The following is a 7,670-nucleotide window of genomic DNA, read 5'->3' as shown; positions in this document are numbered from 1 at the left end:
AGGAGAATACTACCAATGTAGACTGGAATAACGTGATACCAAACACTGCCATTCAATTCTGACTCTACGCGTATTTCGCCAAACCTAACTATTAGAGAGAGAGAGAGAGAGAAATGGGGTTTAACGTCCACTCGACACAAACTAGGTCATTTCGGGACTAACATATGGTTTAATTTTATTTACATAATTCGCTTGCGCGCAGGGGTCTTTAGCAGTGGGAGGAAACCGGAGGACCCGGAGAAAACCCACGAGGTTGGACAGGCGACCCTACTCCTTGCCACGTACAACCGGGGATTCGAAACCACGCCAGTCGACTCAATGACAGACTTTATGATACAGCGCGCGCACGCTAACCATTCAGCCATTCAGCCATCCACCCCCCCCCCCCCAACTATTAGAAATTACAGTAAAACAAAAAACGATTCAATGTAAATCAGTTTACTTTCATATTACATTATTGTATGCGTTTCGATCTATCAGACATTTAGTACACCTTTGATATTGTTTTTGTAGAGGTTTTATTTTATATATTATTTATATTTTTTTGCTTTGTGCTCGTTATTAATGCTTTTGCATTTATAGTCTATAATATGTTCGTATGAGAATTTGTCTTTGACGTCATTATATAAGTTTTAGGGAAATGAATGCACGTTTTTAAAGCAGCCAAGTTTTTAACTCAATATCATCGACATTGTAAACACGACTTATTGGTCAGTTTAAATCAACATTGATGTTGTTATCTAACCGTGAAAAGTTGGGCTTCTGATATCCAATATTTAAGACAGAATGTGCCAGAATGTTTTTGAGCGCCATATGTATGAAACGACTCGATGAACGAGGCTAAACATATCCCGTGTAGGAGAATACTACCAATGTAGACTGGAATAACGTGATACCAAACACTGCCATTCAATTCTGACTCTACGCGTATTTCGCCAAACCTAACTATTAGAGAGAGAGAGAGAGAAATGGGGTTTAACGTCCACTCGACACAAACTAGGTCATTTCGGGACTAACATATGGTTTAATTTTATTTACATAATTCGCTTGCGCGCAGGGGTCTTTAGCAGTGGGAGGAAACCGGAGGACCCGGAGAAAACCCACGAGGTTGGACAGGCGACCCTACTCCTTGCCACGTACAACCGGGGATTCGAAACCACGCCAGTCGACTCAATGACAGACTTTATGATACAGCGCGCGCACGCTAACCATTCAGCCATTCAGCCATCCACCCCCCCCCCCCCAACTATTAGAAATTACAGTAAAACAAAAAACGATTCAATGTAAATCAGTTTACTTTCATATTACATTATTGTATGCGTTTCGATCTATTAGACATTTAGTACACCTTTGATATTGTTTTTGTAGAGGTTTTATTTTATATATTATTTATATTTTTTTGCTTTGTGCTCGTTATTAATGCTTTTGCATTTATAGTCTATAATATGTTCGTATGAGAATTTGTCTTTGACGTCATTATATAAGTTTTAGGGAAATGAATGCACGTTTTTAAAGCAGCCAAGTTTTTAACTCAATATCATCGACATTGTAAACACGACTTATTGGTCAGTTTAAATCAACATTGATGTTGTTATCTAACCGTGAAAAGTTGGGCTTCTGATATCCAATATTTAAGACAGAATGTGCCAGAATGTTTTTGAGCGCCATATGTATGAAACGACTCGATGAACGAGGCTAAACATATCCCGTGTTGGAGAATACTACCAATGTAGACTGGAATAACGTGATACCAAACACTGCCATTCAATTCTGACTCTACGCGTATTTCGCCAAACCTAACTATTAGAGAGAGAGAGAGAGAAATGGGGTTTAACGTCCACTCGACACAAACTAGGTCATTTCGGGACTAACATATGGTTTAATTTTATTTACATAATTCGCTTGCGCGCAGGGGTCTTTAGCAGTGGGAGGAAACCGGAGGACCCGGAGAAAACCCACGAGGTTGGACAGGCGACCCTACTCCTTGCCACGTACAACCGGGGATTCGAAACCACGCCAGTCGACTCAATGACAGACTTTATGATACAGCGCGCGCACGCTAACCATTCAGCCATTCAGCCATCCACCCCCCCCCCCCAACTATTAGAAATTACAGTAAAACAAAAAACGATTCAATGTAAATCAGTTTACTTTCATATTACATTATTGTATGCGTTTCGATCTATTAGACATTTAGTACACCTTTGATATTGTTTTTGTAGAGGTTTTATTTTATATATTATTTATATTTTTTTGCTTTGTGCTCGTTATTAATGCTTTTGCATTTATAGTCTATAATATGTTCGTATGAGAATTTGTCTTTGACGTCATTATATAAGTTTTAGGGAAATGAATGCACGTTTTTAAAGCAGCCAAGTTTTTAACTCAATATCATCGACATTGTAAACACGACTTATTGGTCAGTTTAAATCAACATTGATGTTGTTATCTAACCGTGAAAAGTTGGGCTTCTGATATCCAATATTTAAGACAGAATGTGCCAGAATGTTTTTGAGCGCCATATGTATGAAACGACTCGATGAACGAGGCTAAACATATCCCGTGTAGGAGAATACTACCAATGTAGACTGGAATAACGTGATACCAAACACTGCCATTCAATTCTGACTCTACGCGTATTTCGCCAAACCTAACTATTAGAGAGAGAGAGAGAGAAATGGGGTTTAACGTCCACTCGACACAAACTAGGTCATTTCGGGACTAACATATGGTTTAATTTTATTTACATAATTCGCTTGCGCGCAGGGGTCTTTAGCAGTGGGAGGAAACCGGAGGACCCGGAGAAAACCCACGAGGTTGGACAGGCGACCCTACTCCTTGCCACGTACAACCGGGGATTCGAAACCACGCCAGTCGACTCAATGACAGACTTTATGATACAGCGCGCGCACGCTAACCATTCAGCCATTCAGCCATCCACCCCCCCCCCCCCCCCCAACTATTAGAAATTACAGTAAAACAAAAAACGATTCAATGTAAATCAGTTTACTTTCATATTACATTATTGTATGCGTTTCGATCTATTAGACATTTAGTACACCTTTGATATTGTTTTTGTAGAGGTTTTATTTTATATATTATTTATATTTTTTTGCTTTGTGCTCGTTATTAATGCTTTTGCATTTATAGTCTATAATATGTTCGTATGAGAATTTGTCTTTGACGTCATTATATAAGTTTTAGGGAAATGAATGCACGTTTTTAAAGCAGCCAAGTTTTTAACTCAATATCATCGACATTGTAAACACGACTTATTGGTCAGTTTAAATCAACATTGATGTTGTTATCTAACCGTGAAAAGTTGGGCTTCTGATATCCAATATTTAAGACAGAATGTGCCAGAATGTTTTTGAGCGCCATATGTATGAAACGACTCGATGAACGAGGCTAAACATATCCCGTGTAGGAGAATACTACCAATGTAGACTGGAATAACGTGATACCAAACACTGCCATTCAATTCTGACTCTACGCGTATTTCGCCAAACCTAACTATTAGAGAGAGAGAGAGAGAAATGGGGTTTAACGTCCACTCGACACAAACTAGGTCATTTCGGGACTAACATATGGTTTAATTTTATTTACATAATTCGCTTGCGCGCAGGGGTCTTTAGCAGTGGGAGGAAACCGGAGGACCCGGAGAAAACCCACGAGGTTGGACAGGCGACCCTACTCCTTGCCACGTACAACCGGGGATTCGAAACCACGCCAGTCGACTCAATGACAGACTTTATGATACAGCGCGCGCACGCTAACCATTCAGCCATTCAGCCATCCACCCCCCCCCCCCCCCCAACTATTAGAAATTACAGTAAAACAAAAAACGATTCAATGTAAATCAGTTTACTTTCATATTACATTATTGTATGCGTTTCGATCTATTTATGCCCATTTCTATGTGCCAAAGAATAGCGATTTAGTAGGTGGTTTTATTGGGTTTTAACATCATTTTAAATATGCGAGTGTAAAATTTTGTGACGTCATGGTTTAGAGTAATGCGCGGAGGCGATTTTATTGGGTCTATATAATAACATTTTAAATATGAGATGTAAAAATATATATACTGACATGGGCGTACGGACTCAATGAATTTTAGGTGGCGTGGGGTGGCCTGCATTCCAAACAACCAGTCAATCGTCGCCGGGTATGGGGGCCTTGTCCTCCCCAAGTCAAGAAAATTGTGAAAATTTAACCGCCGCAAATGCGTTTTTTTCTGATATTGTAGCCCGTGAGTTAAGCAACTTCAAAGTTTGCACCCACTTTATGCCGACCTGAATTTCAAGTACTCAATCACACTGTTGCAGTTGCATTCACAAATAATAATCGATGTCCAAAAAATGTCACACAAAGAGGAGTTGCTCCAGAGAAAAATATTTTAACACATAGTCAATTCAGTACAAATTTGCGGTATTCATTTAAAAGAAAAGTAAATTTAGTGTTTCATAAGGTTTCTGGCACTTTATTAGGCGACTAGATGCAATAAGTCAGATTGCCCGATCGATGTATACTGGTATATTTTATGACTATAAATCACCACACATTGTTGATCAGCTGTGTTAAATATTTATTTCATTATTAACATGATATCAAATTTAAAATGTAACTATATTCTATGTATCTCTTTATCAGTTTATCTCATCCACACTGATAAATCATAACCCATCTGTTCCCAAACTATAAGCATCCTGTTACCATTAAATCAAAAATAAAATATGTGTATAATATAGAATTTTGTTTCGCTGCATATATAATAACTTAAACCCACATTATAAATAATAGTGATACTATTCAAATAAATCATATAATAACTATTAGGTAAGTGATTCTTAGTACTTGGAAACTGCAGTTTTGAACTCATGCTTCATCATAGCCAAAGTATAAACTAAACAGGTATAAAATCATCCTTAATCAATGATCTTAAACAGTGTTTTGATTTAAACAATATTCTATTCATTATAATGACGAATAATCAATCATACAACAATACATTTCAAAGGATTCGGCAACAAACAAAATGTTTTTGGGTTTAGCTTCCTTAATACGGTAATTATTTTCAATCGGTGAAAGTGGGAGTACATTAAAAGGCCGTAAGTTGAACAGTTGTACTAAATGATAATAATAACTTAAATAATAAAGAAGAGATAAAAAGAGAGAGAAATGGGTTTTAACGTCCAATCGACACAAAGTAAGTCATTTCGGGACTAACATATGGTTCAGTTTTATTTCAATAATTCACTTGCGTGTAGGGGTCATTAGCAGTGGGGGGGGACCAGAGGACCTTGAGAAAACCCGCGAGGTCGGACAGGTGACCCTACTCCTTGTCACATACAACCGGGGAATCAAAACCGTGCCAGTTGACTCTGCACAGGCATCCTCATTTATGATATTTTTAGTTCGTTTTAGAAAACTTATTTAATCAAATGTGTTTTGGAGACATTCTGTAGATATACATCCATCAAATCTACTTTTTTGAGATTCAAGTTTGAATATCGAAAAACGAGCTACTTATTTTTCGTTATTCGCCAATATCGAAAAACGAAAATTGAGCTAATTTCACACTGTCTGGGGGCGGGTGCTGTATTTAAAATAGCAGTTTGTTCATCACGAAATTTGCTCAAATCTTCCAGACTTTGGAGGAACGGGATTTGCTATATTTAATAGCAGAATGTCAGATACTTTACATTCAATTAATACCTTAGGTCCGAAATACACGGTCAATTGGCGTTTCGTCTAAAGTAGTGACTTTGGGAATAAAGGGTAAAACTAGTAACTGAAACTACCTTTTTAAACCGGCATGTTGACTCGATGTACCAATGCAGTGTGTCATATGATTAATCATAAACTATACGCTTAAACGGTTCGTTAAATCATATTTAGTCAAAAATTATACGCCTAAACAGTTTGTTAAATCATATTTAATCATGAAGTATATACGCTTAAGCAGTTTTTAAATCATTCGTAATCATAAACTATGATTGTATTCCGTTTTTAATTTATTCTTAATCGTAAACTATACACTTAAAATCATGTTCAATCATAAACTATACACATAAACAGGTTTTTTTAAATATCATTTTTAATGATGAACTGCACTTATACAGTTTTTTTTTAAATCGTGTTTAATCATAAACTGTACATGTAAGCAGGTTTTTTAAATCATTCTTAATCATGACCTATCCCCTAAACATGTTTTAGTTTTTTTTAAAAAAATCATTCTTAATCACAATCATACAATTAGACGGGGTTTAAATCATTTTGAATCATACACATTAAATAAAGAAAAGTACAATCTGGTTAACTCGAATTATTCGTTTAATAAAATGAAATGAAATGGGGTTTAACGTTCTACTGTTCTGAACCGACTGGGCTAATGAAGACGGGCCGTTTAATAAAAACTCAAGGTAAGAATTAAAACAAAAATTAGGCGTTACGACGTTTAGTAAGAACACATTATTCGGCGCACTATACAAGGAATGGAAAGGGGTTGCTTGGTCTCACGTCAGTGTCCATAGCAGCCCCACTGATCCGTTTGAATCTTTCGGGGAACCACCGTATGTTTCACAACACTCGGTTTTAATGAAGCACTATTAGGATGAATAAATAATTATATCAGGAATTATTACCGTAATCAGTATACATAATCTAGTTTACAATAATGAGGTAACACTGCCTATTAAAGATTTAACATAATGGTCATTGACGTTATTACTCAACATGCAATATATTGGTCACCTTAACTTGATTTATATCCAATTTGCTTCAGATTACTATTGTCTTTTGATGATATGTAGTACAGTCAATACACAGAGTAGTTGTTAGCTCATCAGATAGGATGTCATTGGCTAGTTTTCAATTAGAACAAAAGTTTTGACTTATTAATCCGGAGGTTATTGTATATAAAAGATGGCTCAGAAGGTAGACATACGCTAAATAATAGAAATAGTTATTGCACCAGGTACGGCTCCATTGCATTAAAGTACCTCGTACAGAATACATCATAGAAGGGCAAAGGAAAATAAAGCCCAAAACCTAGCTCAGTTAAGAAAAGGAACGCCAAAATTCAACAAGTATGATCGTACTATGGACCAGGAACTTTAGATGAAATTCAATTAATTCACAAATCGATGAAGAATTGTTTAAAGAACAGGCATGCCAATTTTCATGTCGATCGAACTTGAACTGACGGTGACTTGAGCTATTTCGAATAGCGTCACCCAAGAAGAACAAGATGAGTAGCTTTTAGCGATAAAGCAGGCGATATGTCATCACAACATAGGTTCGTGAAACAATTCTGACAACTTAATTTTGTATCCGTTTTGGACGATTTAGTTTTTCATAACAGACTATTACAATTTTTTTTTTTTTTTTTTTAAATATTTTTTCTTTTTTTTCTTTTTTTTTATCTTTATTTATTCATTTATTTATTTTTTTATCTGTTTTATTTTCTTTTTTTTCTATTTATTTATTTATTTATTTATTTTTCTTTTTATTTATATTTATTTATTTATTTATTTATTTATTTATTTATTTATTTATCTATTTAAAATCATTTATCTGCTTATTTGTACCATAACTAAAATAATGTAATTAGTTTTTGTCTGTATCATATATAATTCGACATTGTACATATATTATACACCCAAACCAGA

Source organism: Patella vulgata, chromosome 1, assembly GCF_932274485.2.
Source record: "Patella vulgata chromosome 1, xgPatVulg1.2, whole genome shotgun sequence".
NCBI classification, from domain to species: Eukaryota; Metazoa; Mollusca; class Gastropoda; family Patellidae; genus Patella; species Patella vulgata.
Note: the sequence above shows the minus strand (reverse complement) of the source record.